Below are 23,206 nucleotides of genomic sequence, written 5' to 3' on the forward strand. Positions count from 1 at the left end.
GGACTTAATTGGGGGAGGGGGAGGGAAATGGGAGGCGGTGGCGGGGAAGAGACAGAAATCTTTAATAAATAAATAAATTAAAAAAAAGAAAGACAAAAAGAAAACATTTTAGCAATCTCTTTCCCCAGTAAACACTTGTTCGTAAACTTTTTGAACCTTAAAACTGCCATTTTTTCAACTTGTAGCGTTAATATCAGAAACAACAAAACCCAACTGCCTGATGAGCAAACAGAAGTGCCAGTCGAGTTTCATTTTCATAATTTGACTTTAAGGAGAATATTTACCATTCATGTTAAAGATTTTCTTGTCAACCTAAACACAGTCATGTAGTTTCTGTTAAATTTGTCACGGTATATTTAAATGAATAGGAAATAGTAAAAAAAACTGATAAATAATATCCACAGAGTAAGAGGAGCTGCTTTATTTTTAACTGGTAAATCTTATGGAAGTTTTAATTTTATGATTTGCCATCACAGTGACTATGAAATTTTCCATTGAAGGGTGGGCTTGTGAGCTCTGTCTGTTCCGTTTGGGTTGTGAGTAGTTGAGAATCTAGCTAAACATAGCTATAACTCTGGAATGTATCTAGAACATATAATTCCTTATTGTGTATGTATGTATGTATGTATGTATGTATGTAGCCTCTCTCTCTCTCTCTCTCTCTCTCTCTCTCTCTCTCTCTCTCTGTCTGTCTATCATCATCAATTTATTTGAATTAGGGTCTTTTTGTGTAGCCCTGGCAGGTGTATAACTCACTCTGTATACCAGGCTTGTTGGAACTCAGAGTTCGAGTTGCCTCTGCTTCTGGTGGGACTAAAGGTGTTCACTGACATGCCTGACACTTTGACATTTATTGTTCAAACAGTAAAGGCTGAACTGTGGTATCTTCCTTATATCTCAGGAGCATTTTTTATCCTATATGACACAGGGACTGTGGGGAGCCTGGGTGAAAAAAATCCCAGTAAAAGTTTTGTTTGTAGAATTTTCTTAGCTTCCCTCCCACAACACATAAATACATGTCCTTATTTACTCTATTTTAGTCCCACCTTTGCTCAAAATGGGCTTGGAATTTAGATAGTTTCGAAAAGAAGAAATAAAAATAGCTAAGAAATATCTCAAAAATAGTCTTTGGTCCTAGAGGTTAGGGAAATTAAAATTGAAACAACTTTGAGATTTTATCTTTCAAAGCCTGACCAACAGATCAATAGAATAACCAGCAACACATATTGGAGAACATGTGGGGAAAAGAAGCCATCATCTACTCTTGGAGAGATGGAAAACCTAAATAGCCACTGTGGAAATTAGTGAGAAGAATCTTAGAAAGTAAAAACTAAATCTATGATCTAACCCAGCTTTTTTACCCCTCCCTGGCATATGCCCAAAGGCTCAGCATGTGTTTCCACAGACACTTCTTCAGCCATGGTCATTGCTGTTATGTTCACAATAGCAAGGAAAAGGAAATGACATAAACATCCTTCAACTGACAAGTGAATAATGAAAATGTGATACATATACACTATGGAATTCTATGCAGCTATAAAGAAAATAGTCGTCTTCTGCAACCAGGTAAGTTCCAATGGCAGGACATCAACCCAGCCACTAAACCTTCAACCTTTACCTTATCCTACCTTTAACTCTGGGGCAATGGATACATAGAACTTATAGGGTGGCCCAGTAATGACTGGTCTAATTTGAGGCCCATGCAAGGATAGTGTGCCCATGCCTTACATTCCTGCAGAAATAGTTTAGAAAAAAAATCAAGAAAATTATTCCTAAGGATATTCTGCTATATTGATAAATCAATGCCTAGCCCAGTCATCCATTATTAGAGAGGCTTCCTCTGGCGGCTGATGGGAGCAGATGCAGAGATCCACAGACAAACTTTAGTTGGAAAGAGAGCCCAAATCAGTGGAGCCCAAACTGGAGATCTCCATTGGTTCCCTCCTCCTGGTGACTGGAGAATCCCATGGAAGAGGAGGAGGAAGAGTTTTTGGAGCCAAAGCAGTTGAGGACACCAGGAGAGAACGGCCCACATTAAAACTAAGCAGGGCTCTTAGGAACTCATGGAGACTGAAGCAGCAATCACAGAGACTTCATGGGTCTGTGCTAGGTGTTGTGCAAATATCTTCTGGTTGTTTGTTGATGTTAAATGATACCAACAGTTTGGAAAAAAGAAGATAGTACTGTATTATCCACTTAGCAGGAAATCCAGGCATTTCATTTATCTGTATTTACTCCAGCCATTTAATTCTACACAGAAGCTCCAGTATTATCATCTCAACCAGGGAAATCATCCCAGATGTCTATCAACAACAGGCAGTATAAACACATTATAGAATATCAAGTAATTGTAATAGTCAGCATTAAAAGGAACATATTACTGCTGTGAGCAATCAAATGGCAAGTTCTCACAATTCACACTGTATTCAACTGCTAGTGTAGTGCTGTAATCTGGAATATAAACACCCTTTGGGAGAGACACCTTGGCCTTTCCTATTCAGAAATGCTTCAAGGCATTCAGTCTGAGAACTTGTTGAGGCAGGATACCCCATTCATTCTAAGAATATTATAGAGGTAAGAACTAGTGGCTATCTGGTCAGATTCTCTGATCTTTCAGCTATCACCCCCTTTTATCTGACTCTGGGTTTTTATTATTAAGACCAATTAGATTCACACAACAAAAAGTGTTTGTTTTATATTTGCACTTACCTATGTAAGTAATATGTAAGAAAATTACCAACATATCCAGGAAGGCAGAGCATCCTAGTAGGTTTATAAAACAGCCCCTTTCTAGCTACACAGACAATTGACACACAGGGGGTCAGGGTCAGAGACTCATATGGTAATTTAATTTCCAAGAGTAGACTTGATGTTAATAAGAGGACTATAATAAAGAATAATGAACTGAGAACAAATAATACATTTTGCCCCATCAAACAAAGACAATAAATTTAGGGAATTATGCTTAATGAATATGAACAACAAAGACTACTAAGTAGATCATTTAATTAAAAAATTGATATTCAAATTATTTTGTTTAATTAACAGATATATTGGAAACTTCTTACCACAGAATTTTATTGCACGTTAGACACTATAAGACAATAAGTGATGATATTTGCAACCAACTAGACGTCTATTGTGTCCAAGCCCAGGTTTGGGTTGACACACAGAGTAAATCTCTGGAAACATTGCTCTTCCATGCATGATATGACAGTGTTCCTCTATCACTAAATAATAATGAGTTCACAGTAAAATTCAGCACAAGAAATCAATTGGAGTGATTAATTATGGGATTCTTTACTGCTTCTTTTAAAAATACTGTGAGCAGGGTGCAGTTAAACTGTCTTAGTGTGAAGAGTCTTCCATATAAATTGAGCAAGTAAACTTGTAAAAGTGAAAGTAGATACTTTGGCATTCCATTATCTTAAAGTCCTTGAGTAGTAATTACAAGTGACAGGTGATTCAACTGATTGTTAATGAATCTACACTCTGTGGTTAGATTTGAGACATTCTGGCACTGTAAAGGACTGATGGATTTATCTCTTATTGATAATCACATTAATTAACCCCTGAGTCTCAATTCCTGAACATTCCATCAGCTATAAAATCAGACAAAGAATGACAGTGTCCAAAATTAGACATGTTTTCTTCCTACAAACCAACTCAGAGATAGACCTCAGTCACTTAAAAATATTTAAGTAAGTTAGAAATAAATGCTTTGTGTATTAATTAGCCTATAGTCATACTGCCCTCTAGGAAAGTTATTGGATTCCTGGAAAACACATTTATCGGAAGGTGCAAATAAGTATCTTGTCTGTTTCTGCGACAGCCCATCACTCTTCCCTAAAATCACTCTTAATATTCTGGCTGAAGATCCTATCTCTCCCTTTGGCCTGGTACATCTGATATTATGGAAATGCTCTTACTTCTCATTCTTTTTCTGCCATATCACACATTTCCCATTTGTTTTATGCTTCTTTTGCCATTCATCCTTAGTTTGCAAAAGTTCAAGAAAGTGTGATTTACTACTTTTAAAATTTGGCTTAAATCCAGAAGAAATAACTAGATAGAGAACGGACCATGGAGTTGGTTCATTTTAACTGAAAGTGGATTTAATTGAAACTGGGGGTAGATATGTTTTAGCTATGAAAGTGTGTATGTTGCACATGTATATGGAGTGATATGCAATTTCATAATACGTACAATCACATTTTCAGAACATATAATCTGAACATAAAACTCAGTTGGAAAGAGATGTGTTCTACATGCTTTGTTGATGCTTGCCCTTTCTTTTTTTTTTTTTTTTTTGGTTTTTCGAGACAGGGTTTCTCTGTGGCTTTGGAGCCTGTCCTGGAACTAGCTCTGTAGACCAGGCTGGTCTCGAACTCACAGAGATCCGCCTGTCTCTGCCTCCCGAGTGCTAGGATTAAAGGCGTGCGCCACCACCGCCCGGCCTTGCTTGCCCTTTCTTGAACAGAGACAAAAGAGGAGTGTCTTGTGCAGGGGATTGGGGGAGAGGTATGTGGATGAAATAGGAGGAGAAGAGGGAGGGAAAACTACATTTGGGATGTAAAATAAATACATTAAAAAGAAAGAGATGGAATAACAAAAAATGAACGAAAGATAAAAGGAACAGGATACAGCTTAGTTGTGACAGTTGACTCCAAAGGTAGGAATGTGGTTGTAGCAATGTGAACTTCTAATAAAGGTTTTTGTTTAATTTTCTCTAACAAAACTAGCTATATTTGAGCTTTAACTATTTGGCTGTATTCCTGTTGGCTAAATAGCTCAAAACAAACAGAAAGGCCAAAAGCCTATTAGGCAAAATATTGGCGATGCTAGAAAACCTCATACTTTGCAATAATCAGGGGCATGGTAGGAAAATAATAATCCCTGGTATATTGGCCGTGTAGACTAAAACCAGGAAAGGTAGGAACAAACACCCGACTGATGTGGAGGCTGTCACAGTGAAGAACATGTATAATGATTAGCAGTGTATGACCCATAGAGCCGTGTTACCTGTAAATTCATCAGGATCATTCTAATTGTACTTTATACCTTTTAATTAAAGTTTAACTGTCAATCAAATAACATAACTATTGCTGTTTTGATGGGGACACAAGGTAGCAACCTTAAAAATAATGGTAGCCAGGTAGCTATGTCCACATTCTATTGCATTAAATGTTGTTAAAAGTAATTTCAAATCGAAACTGCATTAGTTCTAAGAATATACATTGAAAAAAACAATGCCTGAAAATTAGGTACCTACAATGAAATGATATTTAGTTATCTGTGCTGAATACATTTTTTATTTTTTGAGAATTATATAAATATATATAATATGCTTTGATCAAATCGATCTTCTCTCTTTCTCTCAAATTCTCCCCTTACTCCCCCACCAACATTTTCTCTCTCTACTTCATGTACTCTTTGTGTTTGTTTGTTTTAAATACTCCCCCACCAATATTTTCTCTCTCTACTTCATGTACTCTTTGTGTTTGTTTGTTTAAAGAACACCAGCTGATGTGGAAGTCCCTTCTGTATTCTATAAATATGTTTTATTACCATTGGTTAATAAAGAATCTGCTTTGGGCCTATTGCAGTGCAGAATAGGGCAAGGCAGGGATTCCAAGCAGATAGAGGAGGAGAGAGTTTAGGTGGAGTCAGAGAGAAATCATGTAGCCATCACAGAGTCAAACATCATTAAGCCACAGTCATGAGTTGATCCACACATTAATGGAAATGGGTTAATTTAAGATATAAGAGCTAGCCAATCAGAAGCATGAGCTAATAGGCCAAGCAGTATTGTGATAATACAGTTTCTGAGTGATTATTTTGGGTCTGGGCAGCAGGGAAATGAACGAGTAGCTTCTGCCAATAACCAACAATACATTTTTAAGCTCAAATAACTAGTCAGACTTGCACACTTCAGAGAATAAAGAAAACACAGTCATTATCAAAATGGGTTGTTTTCTAAGGAAGAAGAAAACAAAACAAATACTTCTGATGATGTTTTATCTCTAGAGTTATTTGGTTACAAACTTCATTGACAACAAATTTTACAAGAAATATCTTGTATGGCCGGGCGATGGTGGCGCACGCCTTTAATCCCAGCACTCGGGAGGCAGAGGCAGGCAGATCTCTGAGTTTGAGACCAGCCTGGTCTACAGAGCTAGTTCCAGGACAGGCTCCAAAGCCACAGGGAAACCCTGTCTCGAAACCCCCCCCAAAAAAAAGAAATATCTTCTATGGTATAATAGCAATTAGTTTCAGCTGTTACTTGAGCAGAGTTCCTCCAGAAGAAGTCAAATGTAGAGAAAATAGGTATTTTTAAATACTTTTTGGTCTACCATATATTGACTACTGTAATGACTTGAAAGACATGCTTCCAAACCTAAGGAAGGGTTCAGGAAAGAACAGTATGCACACCTATGAATGAGCAATGTAACACACAATAAAAAACTGTGAGTAATGGAGTGAGCATTAGAACTCAGAGCCCGGAGTTTTTGGCAATGAAACCATTTAAGTAATTGAGCTATGTTTTCTTCCATTGTGTTTGGATTATTGTTTGTGTTTTTTAACAGTATTTTATTACTTTGTTGAGAATTTCACACAGTGTAATTTGAATATATTTACCCTCAACTACTTCCATAACCAATCCTCACGCTCCTATATGTTCCCTCCCAATTTCAATTTCAAAGTTTCATTAATTCTTTTTCTGTCTGTCTGTCTTTTTTTCTTTTGGCTACCTGGATGTTTTGCTTTTCCATATAAAGTTGAGTAACATTCTTTCAAAGTTTGTCAATAATATACCTTTTTATCTTATCATATCTATATCCCCCTTTTCTTTTCTTCTCTCTCTCTCTCTCTCTCTCTCTCTCTCTCTCTCTCTCTCCCTCCCTCCCTCCCTCCCTCCCTCCCTCTCTCTTTTGATTTTCTGAGACAGGGTTTCTCAGTAACTATAAAGCCTGTCCTGGAACTCAATCTGTAGTCTAGGATGACCTTGAACTCACAGAGATCTGCCTGTTTCTGTGTTTCATGTGCCACCACTGCTTGGGTGTTTTTGTTTTTCAAAATAAGAAACTTAAATCTAATTTCCTCTTTTTTAGCTCTTTTCCTGACCTTTATCCATAACAACTTATAACCAACACATTAAACACAAACAAAATCCATAATCCATTTTTTTCGGACTGTAGGCATAGATTTTAGGCTACTCCCTGCTGATTGGGATGCTGATAATCTTATGGGGACCCAAAGAAAATTTAGGATTTTGACCAAGTCCTTACTGGAGTATTTTGTGAGGCTGGATCATTTCAGCCAGCAGTCTTGAAGTTGTTTTGGATTTAGAACTCAGAGAAAACTACAACAACTGAACTCTGAAACAGTGGATCCTCTGGGTTACCTGTTCCCATTGGAGATTTTTTTGGGGGGTCTTTTGATACCAAACCTTATTTTTCTTAATCCAGAATAAATCTTAGACTATCAATTCCTGTGGAAACAAAAGCAAAACTTCTACTTCAAAGTAACATATCTTTTGACTTAAATTTTAAAGTCAAAGCATCTTCAAAATATATAAATTAGATTAATCCAGTAACATTTATAATCAAAGGTCTTTTAGCAGCTGTTGCTTCTTCCTCAGCAGTCAAAAATTTCAAAGACTATACAATAATATACAGTATCCAGATTCTCTGGGTATTTTCCATCTTAAATGGGGTATACACTGCTCAATAATCTGGACCCTAGATGGCACACAAAGAAGAAAAGGAGAAATCCAGCTAGTTCTTTCTCTTCATGGTGAGGGTACTTGTAACAGATTTCCTGTTGGGACCACCAGCTCACAAATAACGGGACAGAGACTTTTTGTTTATTATGAAAGCTTAGGTTTAGCTTGCGATTTTTTCCCAACTAGTTCTTATAACTTAAATAATCCATGTTTTGTTTTAAAATCTACATTCTGCCATATGTCTTGGTTACCTTCTTTTTATTATGGTACATCCAACTTGCTTCTAGTTTGCTGGCAACATAGCATGCCTAATTTTCTCCTCCTCTCTCTTTCTGCCCAGAAGTCCATATTTTCTTCTGCCCAGTTATAGGCCACTTAGCTCTTTATTAAACCACTCAAAATGTGCCTTAGGTAGAGACACATCTTTACAATGTAAACAAACAGTCTACAAGAGATACTTTTCTATCACACCGTTTCTGTGGTGTAGTGCTGAATCAGCTGAAGCTAAGAGCCAATTGGATACTTCCTGCTTGTATGCTATGTGGGCCAGGCATTGGATACACCCAGGAGAAAAGTCAGGGAATCATTCATCTAGAGTAAGCCCTCTTACTATTAATTACCTTTATTCATTTTGCATATATGTATTGAGGACTTTCTTCTCTCTGTCCATTAAATGTTAAGTCTGAAACAGCAAGCACCTTGTTAACTTCATTTATATTGTATCCCCAGTAGTTAGGACATAACAGTTGTAGAAATAAATTCTTAGCAGCTCTTTGCAGAAACTTGAGTTGTATTGCATTTAGTTCTAGAGCTCTTGCTTTCTAAAAGTTGATAATTTTATTAACAGGAAAATTTCAGAATAATATGATTAGTTGTACCAAGCAGGAACAGACATTTGCAGAAGTCAGTCTGAATTGATTCACTCTGGGGTCTGAAGCTTTTTAAGTAAGGAACTGGAGTTGATGGCATATTCCCCAAAGGTTGTGTCATAAGCAAGTTACTCCAACAGTCTAACTTGTGGTTTCAGTTTTCTCTTGTTTAAAATTGAGATGACATCAGGAGGTCATGTGGTAATCACATACTATATACCATATACTGAACACTTGATTGTTAACCGAGGTTTCTGTCCTGCCTCACCCTGCAGCCGGTTAGTCCCAATGAAGCACACAGAGGTCTACATTAATCATCAAATGGTTGGTCTATTAGCTCAGGCTTCTTATTAACTCTTATAACTTACATTAGCCCATAATTCTTGTCTGTGTTAGCCACGTGGCTTGGTGCCTTTTTCAGCGAGGCATTCTCGTCTTGCCTTCTCTGCATCTGGGTTATGGCTACCGACTGACCATTTTCTCTTCCCAGAATTCTTCTGTTCTTATTGCCCTACCTCTGTTTCTTACCTGGTAGCCCCACCTCTATTTCCTGCCTGGTCACCCGCCTATACTTCTGCCTGGCTACTGGGAAATCAGCATTTTATTAAAATACAAGTAACAGGATACATATCATTGTCCCACAACAGTTGATAACTACCCACCTCTAGTATAGTGTCTAGATATAACAAATATGCAAAAATATTATATATCAATAATTGAAATTTGCCTGGCTAAATTTTTTAATGAACCGAGAATTTTTCCCAAGGATTGATAAAGAAATTTGTTTTTCTGCAGGTTTGCTGAGTCAGTGGTCTTTTATTTTTGACATTGTTTTGATTTTTGAGATAGGTTCTCCTATAGCTAAAGCTAGCTTCAGACATATGTAATTGAGGTTGACCTTAAACTTGTGATTCTCCTGCCTTCACCTTAGTACAGGAGTACAGGCATTAGGCACCACTTGGCACTTTATTTTAGTGTTATAAATGGACCAAACCTGCTAACAAAGTTGTAGAACAAAGTAAAAGAAAAATCAGGGGTAGAACTGGCAAAGCTGCATGAGCATATGAAGTAAGCTCAAATCCAGTAAGAGCAGTAGCTGTAAGATTCCAGGCAGCTAAGGGAAGAAAAGTTACACGTTGAAAAAAAAAAAACTCATTTTGGAAAAACAAGTATAGAAAGAACCACAGAGAACTGTGGAAGCCGTATTCATGAGAATGTTGGGAAACAGGATAAAGGGGACAAGACAGATATGCCACCCAGCCTGCAGCCCTTCACACACAGTCCTTGTTAACGGGAAGCTCGTTCTGACTCACATCTACAGTAGCAGGTAGTGAGGCACACATTTCCTTAGCAGAGAGGAGCAGGAGATTAAATTACAAGCATTACATAAGGAGAAAGAAAATCCAAGCTGAGACAGCTGCCAAGGGCCCTGTGCACATTTCCTGTTCCTGAAGCAAAAGGCATTTCTAGAGAAACAGCTGCAGGGAGCCAGACAGGATGTAACTGGGAGGTTGTAGAACAAGGAGCTGAAGAGGAAGACACAGACCTTGGAGCTGACAGCCAGGCAGGCTCATCTTGAATTCTGCCTGGTGTCAGCTGACAGATGCAGGCAGGGACTACAGACAGAGAGCATCACAGCAGCTGACTCCGGGAGTACTGGGTTTGAATACAGGAAGCCAGTGAGGAAAAGAGAAGCAGCAGTTGAAACAGGGACAGAATAACTCCGAGAACAACTGATTGCTGAGTTTGTGCTTAACTATAATGGGTTCAAAACAATCATATTGAACTGCACTGACCATTCAGAACCTAAGCAAATTTACCTTTTATTAAACACATCAGTTTCTGGATGATGATTTTTCCTTAATGTCATATTCCAAATTTTCATAGCTCTTTACATAAGGAACATAGACTTTTTACAAATGTGACTGATTGTGGCTGCACCAATAATTTGCTCAACTATTTATCCTTAGAATGGAGTGTGATCCCAAGTTTTAGTCATGGTCATAAATGGTTCATACAAGCTTTCTCTCTTCTAGGATTTGCTGCTCATGAAAATTTTCAAAATAATTTTTTTATTTTTTTCATGAGTAAAATCAATTTAATTAAGAAAAGATTCTTCATCAATTTTTTTTAGTTTATATCTTTAAGATTTTGTGTAAAATATATACTTTGCTATTTAACAATGTTGTTATTAAAAAATAAAGCTTGGCAGTGATAAAGTAGATGTATGTTGGTGGTTTACTGGTCTCTAGGGGTGATGGTTATCAGCTACATCTGACTTCTCAGGGTTTTGAGCAATGTTTTATTTATATAACTATGTTTGGAGAAGACTCTAAGTATATCTTAAACAGAATAATTTTTCCTTCCAGGTTTCTGTATTGCCTTTGGAACATTAAGGACCATCTCTGATTCTCTTAAAGACTCCATAAGCTCCTGACACAAAAATCTAGATTTGTTGCTCCCAAACTCATAGTCCTTTCTTTTTATTACTTTTCTGGTTCTGACATTAAGAATTTGACTTATATTCATAAAGAGAAATTGATTTTACAGTTTGGGGTATAACAGTTGAAATATTGAGCATCAGATACTAAGACAAATGCTCTAAAATGGACCTAAATGACCCCTCTCCTTCTACTTCCCATTTTGTCTCCTAAAATAGGCAAAGTAAGAAAATACATCAAAATTCTTAGGAAATTAAAAACGGAGACAAAACCTAGGACGAACTCAAATTAAGAAAGAAATGCCTGGGGCTGGAGAGATGACTCAGCAGTTAAGAGTACATACTGCTCTTTCAGAAGAGCTTGCTTAGGTTCCCAGAACCCATATCATGCAGCTTACATACTATTGAAATCTAGTTTCAGGCACATCTGATGCTCTGTTCTGACCTCCAGAGGTATCTTCACAACTCTCTCTCTCTCTCTCTCTTTCTCTCTTTCTCTCTCTCTCTCTCTCACGCACACACACACACACACACACACACACACACACACACACACATTAAAAGACACACATTAAAAGTACATTCTTAAAAACAAAGAGAAGCCCACAATATAAAATGTATTATTGCTAAACTGAAAAAGCAGTTTCATTGTGAATCTAAAATGAGGCAGCAGAACATTTGAGCTTCAGAGCATTCAAAGTTAGAACGTTCAAAGTTCAAGTGGTGTCATAAGTATGGTTCTCTGGAAAGAAATCCTGGGGTTCGTGTTTGCTCACCAAAGAGTGTTGAAGAGTATTCTTCCTAAGAACATGAGAAAGGCAATCCGTTCAGAGGTGAGAGCTGAGAAGCAGGCCACTTACAGGTGGGGCTTCTGTCAATCTCATTGACTCTTCTGGAGTTAACATCATAGTCTTGCAATGATATCTTATTGCCGAGCCACAAGCACTTTCTGTAGGGAAGCATGGCCACGTGAAAGGTGCTTCTCCTTGATAAGGATCAACTGTGCTGAGGAGACAAGCTGGTGAGTCATCAGGGAGGTTATTTCTAGTTGCTCTTGTGGGGAGCTTTAGCCGTGAACAGAGAAGGGTCTAAGAGAAGCAATGACTTTGAATAAAATCATTTTCATGCTCACCCACTTCTTATCTCTAATATTCCTCCAAGAAGTGAAATCTTGTTTCCGAAGAGACCAATGAAATAAGGTCCAGGGATGAGGTAACCACACCATTTTATCTATATTACTGGGGAATAAGGCAGCTACAGTGTCAAAGTGGTTTTAGAATGTCATCAGAAGGTTTTCTCACGGACACCAATGCATTTATGCAGCAAGGCAGAAACATTAAAATGTCCCATAACCATGCACAATGTTTCGTTAGGTAGGACTGTCTCTGAAAGCTGAGAGGTGCAAGAATAAGTATGCACCTCAGTATATTTCCTTCCTTGACACAAATGACTCTATATTGAATGTCGTGAATATTTTAATAAATATCATCTATTATTTAATAACAGAGGGACATTTTAAAAATAGACTTAAGTAAATAGTTCAACTTTATTTCTTTTTGAAATATATAAAATATTTATGAAGTGAAGAGATGAGTTCTCATAGGTTATAAGGCCAAGAATTTAAATTTATTTGAATTTTCAAATTCACAGTACTGGTCAGTTACTAACATTCTACCTATGAAACTTTTAATAGCCTCAGAAGTAAATCACATTAAATACATGCAACTATTTTATGAACTTGTATAATTTTCTAAAAAGTAATGCTTTTTTGCTAACTTTCTTAAATTAATGAATCTATAATTTTAAGGTGATCCCGTGTTCAAGTGGAACAAACATTCATTCTGAAGACAGATTTGTGTTTATTTCCGCTGTGGTGTATGCTAGATCTGTGACACTAGGCAAGTCATTTACCCTCCCAAAGTCATAGCTTCCTCAACTGTTGAGTACAGAAGATGTAGGAACTCTCTAATAAATTTATTATTATTACATTATTATATGCATGACATCTGTCACAGGAAAAGGTTAAGTGCAGATAACCGTATTTTCCTTTTTAGAACACTCGCCTAGAAGTCAAATGGGACTGCTCCTTCAGCATGCACATGGTGCTGGTATGCAGGTGATCCACAAACTCAGGAAACACTTATGAAGGGAAAGTTAAGCTGGCAAAGAAGACTTTATTCAGAGACACTGCACAAAATCTTTGTGCCAAGCAAACTCACAAGTTGATTCTTTGGAGTAAATGTCAGGAAAGTGTTGAAGCTATCCATGGAGTATGAATGAGGCACTGATATCTGCTAAAAATGAAATCTATTGACTTGTATCAATCCTGAATGAGTTGTCCTGAAGAAATTCCATTTGTTCATGATTCTATAAACTTTTCATGTTTTTCTTGATATTTCATTTAGATTTTGCCTTTGAATCTTTTCAAGGTTTAATCAATTGGACTAATTTCTTTCAATTTTATAGAATTAGATTATGTGAATTAAAAAAAAACCTGCCTTTGAAAAGAATTTTTCCCATGTCATTATGGAATTTATTACCGTATTAGGTTTCATTTCTCATAAAAGTTTTTTATGTTTCTATGACCTGCTTATCAAATTATGGCCTTGAATATTCAGAGACCATGTTTCTACATAGCCCACAATGCTGTACCCATCATGGGCCTCTACAATGACCACCGCCTCCACAACCTTCTTCTTTTTCACCTTGGATCATGTGCAGTGTGAGCCAAACCAGCTTTGCAACTTAAAAAGTCTGTGAGACAGACAGGTTTAGAAATGTCTTCTTTGGGGAAGTGACTCAGTTTTCTACCATTTTCCCTGATGCACTTCTGAGGTAAGAGCCTCTAGGATGTACGCTTTCACACAAAGAATGTACTGTGAGATGCTACATGGCCCAATCTTGCTACTAAAACTGTTGAGTAAGAACAGCTGCTATATTTGATGGTAGACAGAGAAGCTATCTTGTCTCCAGTATTGAACATATTCTGCTAACTATCAACATGACTTAGGCCACCAAAATAAAGGGACTGGAAAATTGGTCTATATCTTTTTGTTATTCTATTTCAGAATTCAAATAAATATGAATTATGTTCAGATTTCTTTAAAATTTTTAGAATTAAAGTAGGAAATTCTGTTGCAGATCGGTGAAATATTTCTAACTATGGTTGTAATAGAAATGTTTAGAATAAGCAGGAAAACAAAGCTTTGGGTATTGTATGTAGTGTGATGTGCACAATAAGATGTGGGCAGATTAAATTATTTCTTGAAAGAAAATGGATTATTGTACTTTAGTCTGTTAAGAAGAGACTCACCATTTTTCATTGTTGCAAAAGTAAAGATAATTAAAAAATTAAGAACAGAAAAAAATAACATTGCTACCAGAACTAAATCAAAGAAAACAAGTTATCCTTGCTTGTTAAAAGTCTCCTCTTGTCAGTTTAGGCTACTAGAAGTATAAACTGAAGCACGGCTTTAAAATTTGGGCCTCAAGCATTTCTTCAAAGTGTGTGCATTTACAATTTCCCTCATGATTTTAGGATTTAATAGGAAAATATCTATGTGTCTGCAGAGGCTGTGAGGTCATTTTTCAGTGGTTAACTTGCTGGTCTACGTGAAAATTCGAGAAAGTGAAATAAGAAAGGAATATTTATTGGTAAGTGGATTGAGAAGTTCTTTGAGGTACTGAGCTGGCAAAGAAAGAACTTCATCATGTTCTTCTCAAATAGGCTCCTAAGCCACAGCCACTGAGATGTGATGACAGCACCAGCAGGAGGGCTTCCTTACACTCCACATCCTTGCCAGCACTCACACTGCCAAGCATTGCTTCTGGAGTCTACATTTCTCACATTTAATTTTTAGACAATGATTTTTGATTTCAGACATATCATATACATGCAGCAGGAGAGGTAACTGCGAGTCACTAGGCATTCTCCTCTGAGGAACATAGTGCTCTAGTGGATTAAAAGGGTGATATTTTCCAATCCGTTCTTGTCTGGTGCCAATCTAAACATCAGGTGCTTCTCATCTCATTAATCTTTGTTACCAATTCTAACTGAAGGCTTAGCATCAAGTACACTGTACTCTTAAGTATCTAGCAGTAGAAAGTTGTGTTCATCAATAGTGCTTCCTGCTACTCCTTGGTATTTTTGAGGTAAATAATGGGGTTATATTTCTTATACCCTTGATGTTATGCATGACTATAAGATTTGCTTTAACTAGTTAAACATGTTGAAATAATGTGACAGTTCTGAAAAGAAGCTTATATGAACTTATGTCTTTTCTTGTTTTAAAATTTTTATCTCTGATAATAATTGAGCTGTAATATAGTAAAGACTGTGCTAGCTCTTGTCCCATATGGCTCATGATCTCTGCCAGTGGGGAGCATGATCTCCTGCATTGCAATAATGTAAGGGAACATGAACAGAAAATGAACCTTTTTGTGTTTTAAGCCATCGGGCTTTTCCTTCTTAAGTTGGAATTACAGCTCAAGGTATCAGGACCCAGGTTCTATATTCCTCTTCACTTCAGTGATATGACTTTTATTTCCAAGCATTCTTCATGGAACAAGATGGCTAGTCCAACCCATGAATCCTTCATTCCAGAGATGAAAGCAGGGAAAATGTTGGTTGTGGTATTGATCTCTTCGTAAGATTGTGCTTCTTGATAATGTCATGAGTCACTTCTACTCTGTCTCATTCAGTGAAATTTACTCATGGAATACACATAAGAAAGAGATTGATGGTGTTTGATGCAGAAATGTTCCTACAGTTAGTACTACTTCTTTCAGATAGGAGAGAACTGATAAGAGAAACCAACCATTTCTATAGAGATGGTTCTTATAATTTGTACTATTCTGTAGATGAGAAAAGAGAAATGAGGATGATTTAACTTAAACAAGATTATCCAACTGATGATTGAAGGTATCTCAGTTTCAATACAAGCAATCTGACTCCACAGCTATGGGATAGTCATAGAACTGGACATTCCCACTGTTCACCTACACAGTGGAAATTCTATTTTAGTATTAGAGAAAGTTCTGTGGAATCATATTGACTTGATGTTTTTACCTTTTCTCTTCAGACTTGGAAATAAGATATGGCTGAGATCTCTAACTAGCAGATGCTCAAATTTATTGCAAATAAAAATTAACTAGAATATGGCTGATGCACATAATTATTTATAGCTATACTATTTTAATTTATTTTACATATTTATTGATAAATAAATCAATGCTTTTCAGATGCAGCAAAAAACTCAGTGTTGAGATAATCAGGATAACTTTAGTGAGAGTAAGTTAAAACGTATTATAATTTTTTAATTTATAATTTCCACCTATTATCCATTCCTTGGTGATTGAGAATACTGTTGTTGAGCTTAAACTTTGAGTATATTAGGCTGGAGAGATGGTTCAAAGGTTAAGAGCATGGACTGCTTTTCCAGAGGTCCTGAGTTCAATTTCCAGCAACTACTTGGTGGCTCACAATCATCTGTAATAAGATCTGATGCCCACTTCTGGTGTACAGGAAGACATGCTGTGTATATATAACAAATAAATAAATATTTTAAAAAAATTGAGTATATTGCATGTATTTCAACATGAAAATTTAATAGTCAGTAACACTATATGAACATTCCTTGCTGCATATTCTGGTACTCTTAGATTGTTAGCCATGAAAAATAAGTGTACGGGACTACATTGAAAAATAAGAAATACAAGCATAGAACAAATTCCCATTTTCCTTAGCTTCTGAAAAATGCCTCATGCTGTCATAGTAATTATTTCCACTGATATGACAATATTTTGATGCCATGAGTAATGTGGATGTTTCCTCTTCTGGCTGAAGGAGCAGCTGTTAATAGTTAGTAGTAAGTGACTGTACAGTGTGATGTGATTTATGCCATTAGAAGGTACACGACTGCCTTAGCTTACCCTTTGAGCCTTCACCCAGCCCATTTCACTCTTTTAATAAAAACTATTATTTGTATCAAGACTCGAATTCTATGGACCTACATTAAAGTTAAGTAACCTGAAAAATTATTGTTTACACTGGGTTATATATTCAACTTCCATAATTATCTGTATACCTACAGAAATGTTAAACTATGTGTATATTAAATAAAATGTATGAACAGTGAAAAGCAGAACTACAGGGTTAATGACCACCACCTTCCAGATTAATTTATCCCTAAAAAATATTTACACACAAGAATATTAACATGCTTCTCTCTAAGTTTTTTATACTGTATTTTGATTACCTTCTTTCCTCTCCTCCAAGTCCTCCCAGATTTTCCCAACTTCCTAATCCCCAACTTCAGGTTCTTATATAACAAAAGAAATCACACACTAGAACATGGGTTTAACTACTCGAGTATGAAGCCTTCACTGAGGTGTGGTGCATACACCCAGTGACACTTTATTGGAAAAAAAAATGCTTTTCTCTTTCACAGCTGATATGAAGTGGTAAGAATACTTCTTGGCTAGGGGTAGGATTTAGTGATGAAAACAACCCTGATAAAATACAGATTTTCTCTAGTTACTAGTCTTTACAAATAAAACTTCTTGAAGGAGCTTCTGTATCCAATGTGTCTACTTGATCATTCCATATTTTCTCTGATTTCTAGCCCACGATATGAAAACCTTTTTTGTTGTTGTTTTGTTAGGGTAAACAGTCTTTTCTATACTAGGGCCATTGGCTTTTATTGCTATCCTCCATGTATCAATATTTGACTCAATTAACTATTTTCTTTATCTCACTATTTTTTTTCCGTCGTAGATTTTAAGATTTTGATATTTCTCCCAATCTCCAATCTTTTTTATGTAAATCCTTACTTTATGTACTCTGGCTCACTTATTCTATCTATATAACTTTTTCCGGGTTTGATTTAATCCCTTGCTAGAACAGATAACTTCTTTATTTCTTTTTTTCTTCTGGCACATATAATTTTAATTAAAGTGCTACTAAATTGTATTAGAGAAAACGTGATTTTTGTTTTTCTGAGTCGGTTATTTTTTCTTACCATAATTATTATCAGTTTTATCTACTTATTTTTTCTTGTCGTATTGTCTTTACTTGATTTATAACATCATCTTATTTTCCCCAAATGTGTCACTTTGTACTCCGTTCCTGGTTCTCTTCATCCTCTCTTCTCAGTAATCGTTCAGACCTCATTCTTTACATCTCCTTTCTATCATCATTTGTGTACTCCCTTATATTATCTAATGCATAGCTTCAAATATTCTCTACATTTGATTGATTGCCATATTTTGCAGTGCACCGTGCCTCCGTGTCTGCGCTCTGTGTGCTGGCACCCAGTTCGTGAGCTTTGGGCAAGGGGGCTGGAGGTTAAAATACACAGACACACACAGACAGAAAGCGGCACGGGTCATCCTTGAATTCCCCAAGAATGCCCCCTTTATCGTGTTCAGGGGCAGATATATAGAGATAGCCATGCCCCAGCCAAAACCACCAGAAACCACTCTCCTGCCATCAGGAACTCCTGAAGGTCTCGTGCTCAGAGCAGCTGTAGGCACTCAGATCAGGGGATCACAAGAAATTCAGGATCTGGGGTCTCACTGCTCCCAACAGCCGTAGTAGTTTAGGTCATTTCAGAAACACACTATGGGATAAGAGTTCAAATTTAAGAAATTATCTGGAAGACGACCTAAGGGCACTTTATGTGCAGCTCCGAATGGGAAAAAAAGTAGCAGAAGGCAACAGTAAGGAGAACAGAACATGCATGGGTGAGCTCGCTCCAACTGTTGGCCAGTGGAGCTTGACTGCAACAGAGGAAATCTAGAAACAAACATATGGCACTTCACCTGAGCTTTGAGAGAATAAAATTCCACAGCACTTCTAATCCATCATGTATGGTGATAGTATGTATCCAGTGTCCAGGGAAGTCCCTCATACAGAGGCCACAGTACTGCAAACTCTATGTTGCAGATTCCTCTCATGACTGATTACCATATTTAACTTTTGTGTTACCTTTATTCTAGCTGGTCTAGCACCTGCACCCTTCTCTTCTTTGTGTCAAATACATTCTAGTAGAAAGAGTTTTTTTTAGTTAAAATTGCACCTTATGTTTTGTCAGGTTTTACCTCTTAACCTGACCTATTTTTATTACTCTTATCCCAACTTTATCTTTTATATAGATAAAAGATATGTAATTTCTGTCCATATCTGTTCTTGTATCACAAGATATGGAAGCAAAGGTCTCTGATTCGTTTGTTGTTATCTCTCCAGATCTAGAAAATCCTAGGAACTGACCAAACCTGGAAGGAAAAAAAAGATGTTAGAAGCAATCCTAATAGTCTAAATGTTTTACCCTTTCATAGTTTCACAAGGTGATTTATATTCACTTCAATTGGGATTGCATGTATGAATAATATAGATAAATAAATCATATAAGCAATTTACAAATAAATTTATACATTTTGGTATATATCATCAGTTTAAGAAATCAATAAACAACATATTTTCAAATTGTTTATCATTTCTTTATACTTTATTAAATTAGTAAAATATTCCTATGAAAGAAAAAGAACATTTTTATTGAAGTATTACTGTGGCAAAAATTTATAAAAGATATTGTATTATGTTACTCTATAGTACCTCTGCTGGCATTTAAAGACAGATATTTAATAAAGATATTTATTGAAAATGTAGAAATTTAAATAAAAGAGTTTATTAAAAGAGAGAATACTGTTAAGTCATTTCCCCAAATAAAGCAGTTATTCATAAAATGTTCACAAGACATTGGAGACCAAAGGAATTTAAAAGACAGTGAGAGAGATACAGTACAAATTCTATGATCAGAATCACTCTACTGGATCCCATTCAATTATATTTTTCTTATATTTTAGCTTAGTGAATTATTTCTAGAATAATTTTCCTCATATTTTAAATATGCCAGTTTGCAATCCTCCATAGGAAAACAAGCAAACAACTAAAAAAAAGGCAAATAATTCATGTCCTTTTACTAGATACAGCTCTGTATTAAAGGATGTAGGAAATAATCTAATACGGACAGATGGTTCAATGCACAGCTATGAGCAGTAAGTTCTGTGTATGTATTAGCAAGACCTTAATCAAGGAAATGAGTTTTGGAGGTAAATTAGGCATCTCCAACAGAGTCATAGTTACAGGATATTATGTACGTGCCAATACAAAAACCTGCAAGGCTCATTTAGGAAACAGCATATTTCAATTTATCTGGAACTAAAAATAAATAAAGAAGAATCATCAAGGAAACCACTAAAGTTGCCATGAAGAGCTTTTCTTTTATATTTGCCAAAATTCTTGCTCTTCATGCTGAAATAGCTTGAGATTTGTCCAGGGCAGTAATATATTTTCATACTAGAAATATGTTTGTAGGGACAGTTTGTAGAGTAGGTTGGATTAGAGAGTATGCTGAAGAATAGGACATATTTTTATGATTCAGGGTAATACTAATACTTATTAAGGCATTTTTATTGGTGCATTGGTCTCAGTATTTAGCATACATTTTATAAGGATGGTTTCATTTGGGGATAAAGTTCAGCCTTTTGACCACTTTTGAAAAATAATGATAGCTACTTTATAAAGGGATTCTCAATGAGGAAAATTTGAAAGTGGGGGGTAGATCATACAGTGTGATGTGATATTCATCTGTGGAAATGAATGCTCAGTTGAATGTACCATGTTACATGTGAATAGAGGGTCAGTGGGAAGTTAGTTTCCCATCTCTGAATCTCTGTAAATTCAGGTACCGGTTAAGCATATTTTTGCATGTCCTTAAAATTAGCTGTTGTAGACTTAGGCTTGGAAATATTCACCAGAATGGGTCAGAGAATGGGACATTAATGTTACAGGAAATTCAGATCCCAAAGATGATTATTAACAAAGGAACATAGAATAGGAGGGAATGGGATGAATATTCAATGCATATTGTATGAAAATACCCAAAGTATTTGAGTCTCGATTTTTGTGTTGTTTAGAGTTCTACAGGAAAATAGGGGCTGTATGTGAAATTCCGAAGGCCAAGAGGTAATGCAGTCTGCCATCTGCAATTTGGAGAAACCACGAAGTAATTCATGCAATTGAGTGAGAATCTGAGGGCCTGAGAATGGCAGGGAGGTGAGGATGAGATTGTAAATCTTGGTTTGAGTTTGAAGTCTGAGAAATATGAGCTCCAGTGTCAAATACAAAAGAAAGATGAATGGCCACAGCTCAGGTAGATAAAATGACTCACTCTTCCTCTGTGTCTTCATTCTTTTCAGGCTCTCAGTAGATGGGACCATGAGTCCACACTGGTGGTAATTGATCGTCCTTGGCTTTCATGGAAATCTTTCCTTGAACGACTATCAGAATGTACCGAAATATTATTCTAAAAAGCTATGTGTGATCTCCAAGCTTAGTCAGCTTTACACTTAAAATCCGATCACACATTCACTTTGACTGTTCTGTTGAGACTATCAACCAGCTTCTGAAAATCCAGTGTGTCTGCACAGTGGAAATATTTCAATTGTTTTAGAGCAGCATGTTCTTTTTGAACATTTAGAGGGATTTAGTAATTTGAGATGTAATTTTTCCATTCATAGAAACAAGTACATATTGATTGTGTGCAATGGAATTTTTCATTCATTTATTTGGAGAATAGATTCATTTCCTCATCTAATCCCTAAACCTCAGTGTATGTATTGATGGTTTTCATTAAGGGCTGTGCTAACTCTAGTGCTTGCTGTTATACTTTAAAGTATCTGGAATATTGAGAAATTCCTCAGAATACTATGTTGTAATCAGATGAAAGAGACAACAGATATATTTGAGCATATGAACTTTATCAGGTGTGAACAATAGCTTGTGGAAGTTCAGGGACTAGTAAATGACTGAGGCTTTCAGGGTTCCAGTTCCCTGCTGCATGCTGAGCCATCACTTACAATGTCAGTGCAAATGATTACATCCCATAATTTCTGTTACCAAGAAGGAAATACAGTCACTTGCTGTTAAGTACTGTGCAGGTTAAGATTGCAGTTGGGAGGCATGATCTCATACTTGAAAATGCTTCGACTAAGTTACTAAGTGACAGGGAAGTCTGGGGATTTAAATGAGGCTAACAGATGAAACATTTTAAAAGATGTCTAGGTTGTGGTACAAAAACCACTGGCATGGCGCGTTAACTTGGCAGAGTTTGGTTATTAAGTTTTAGCTCAAGAGAATCTTATGCAAAATTCTGTTTGGAGAACTAAAACACAAGCCTCTGGGTTTCTACAGCAGAGCCACCATGTCTATTGCAGCCAGTTCTAAACCCTTCACAGAAAGAATGACTAGCATTGTGTTGTATCTGGGTAATAATATGTTACTTTGGGATGCCAAATGCAATCATTGCTGGAATATTTGTCATGAACTAATTACCTCTACCTACAATTTTAAAACACATTGGTTTAGACACTAAGGGACTGAATTATGAATGGCTATGTTCTCTGTGACATATAAAAGGGGTTAGAATGGAGTTACTCTATAACAGGGCAACAATGTCCCTAGTCGATAGCCATCACAGACTAAAAATAAAAAAGTCTAGTGTCAGAAAGGGGTTACTTCTTTTGGAGTTGTTGTGCTCAATATGCTTTTATACATAGATTTAATATTATATACAAAAAGAAATGAGCCTATTTTTTAACATTCAGAACTTTAACATAGACAGAATAGTTTTCATTTTAGATTATGTGGTCAAGTCTGAAGAGTGTGCTATTCTGGCTTTAATGGGTGCAAATGTATGATTTCCCTTTGCTTTTGGTATTTAGAAAAGTAATTGGGATTTAAGGAACATCTTTGATTCTAAGCAGTTAATTGCATAAGTACTTGAATTATCTTGTTTTTCCTTATCCCAAAATTTGATGAGTCTGGCTATTTTTTTCTGAATAATTTTAGAATCATGGCAACATAGACATCCATTTACAAAGGATGTAGAAGAATGAGGTGCTTATCTATATAATTCAGCCCAAAATTACCTCAGACAATGAAAGTGAGTAGTCTGAGATCTGTGTTATGTGGATAATAGCTACAATTTTATCTCTGCCAAGGGCACTATTAGTCATAGATACTTCAAGATAATGGTGATGTTTTCCACAAAGTTCTATTTATTTTGTTGTGGTGATGCTTCTGTTTCTTATTGCCTAATCTTACCACTA

Source organism: Microtus ochrogaster, linkage group LG5, assembly GCF_000317375.1.
Source record: "Microtus ochrogaster isolate Prairie Vole_2 linkage group LG5, MicOch1.0, whole genome shotgun sequence".
Classification (NCBI taxonomy): Eukaryota; Metazoa; Chordata; class Mammalia; order Rodentia; family Cricetidae; genus Microtus; species Microtus ochrogaster.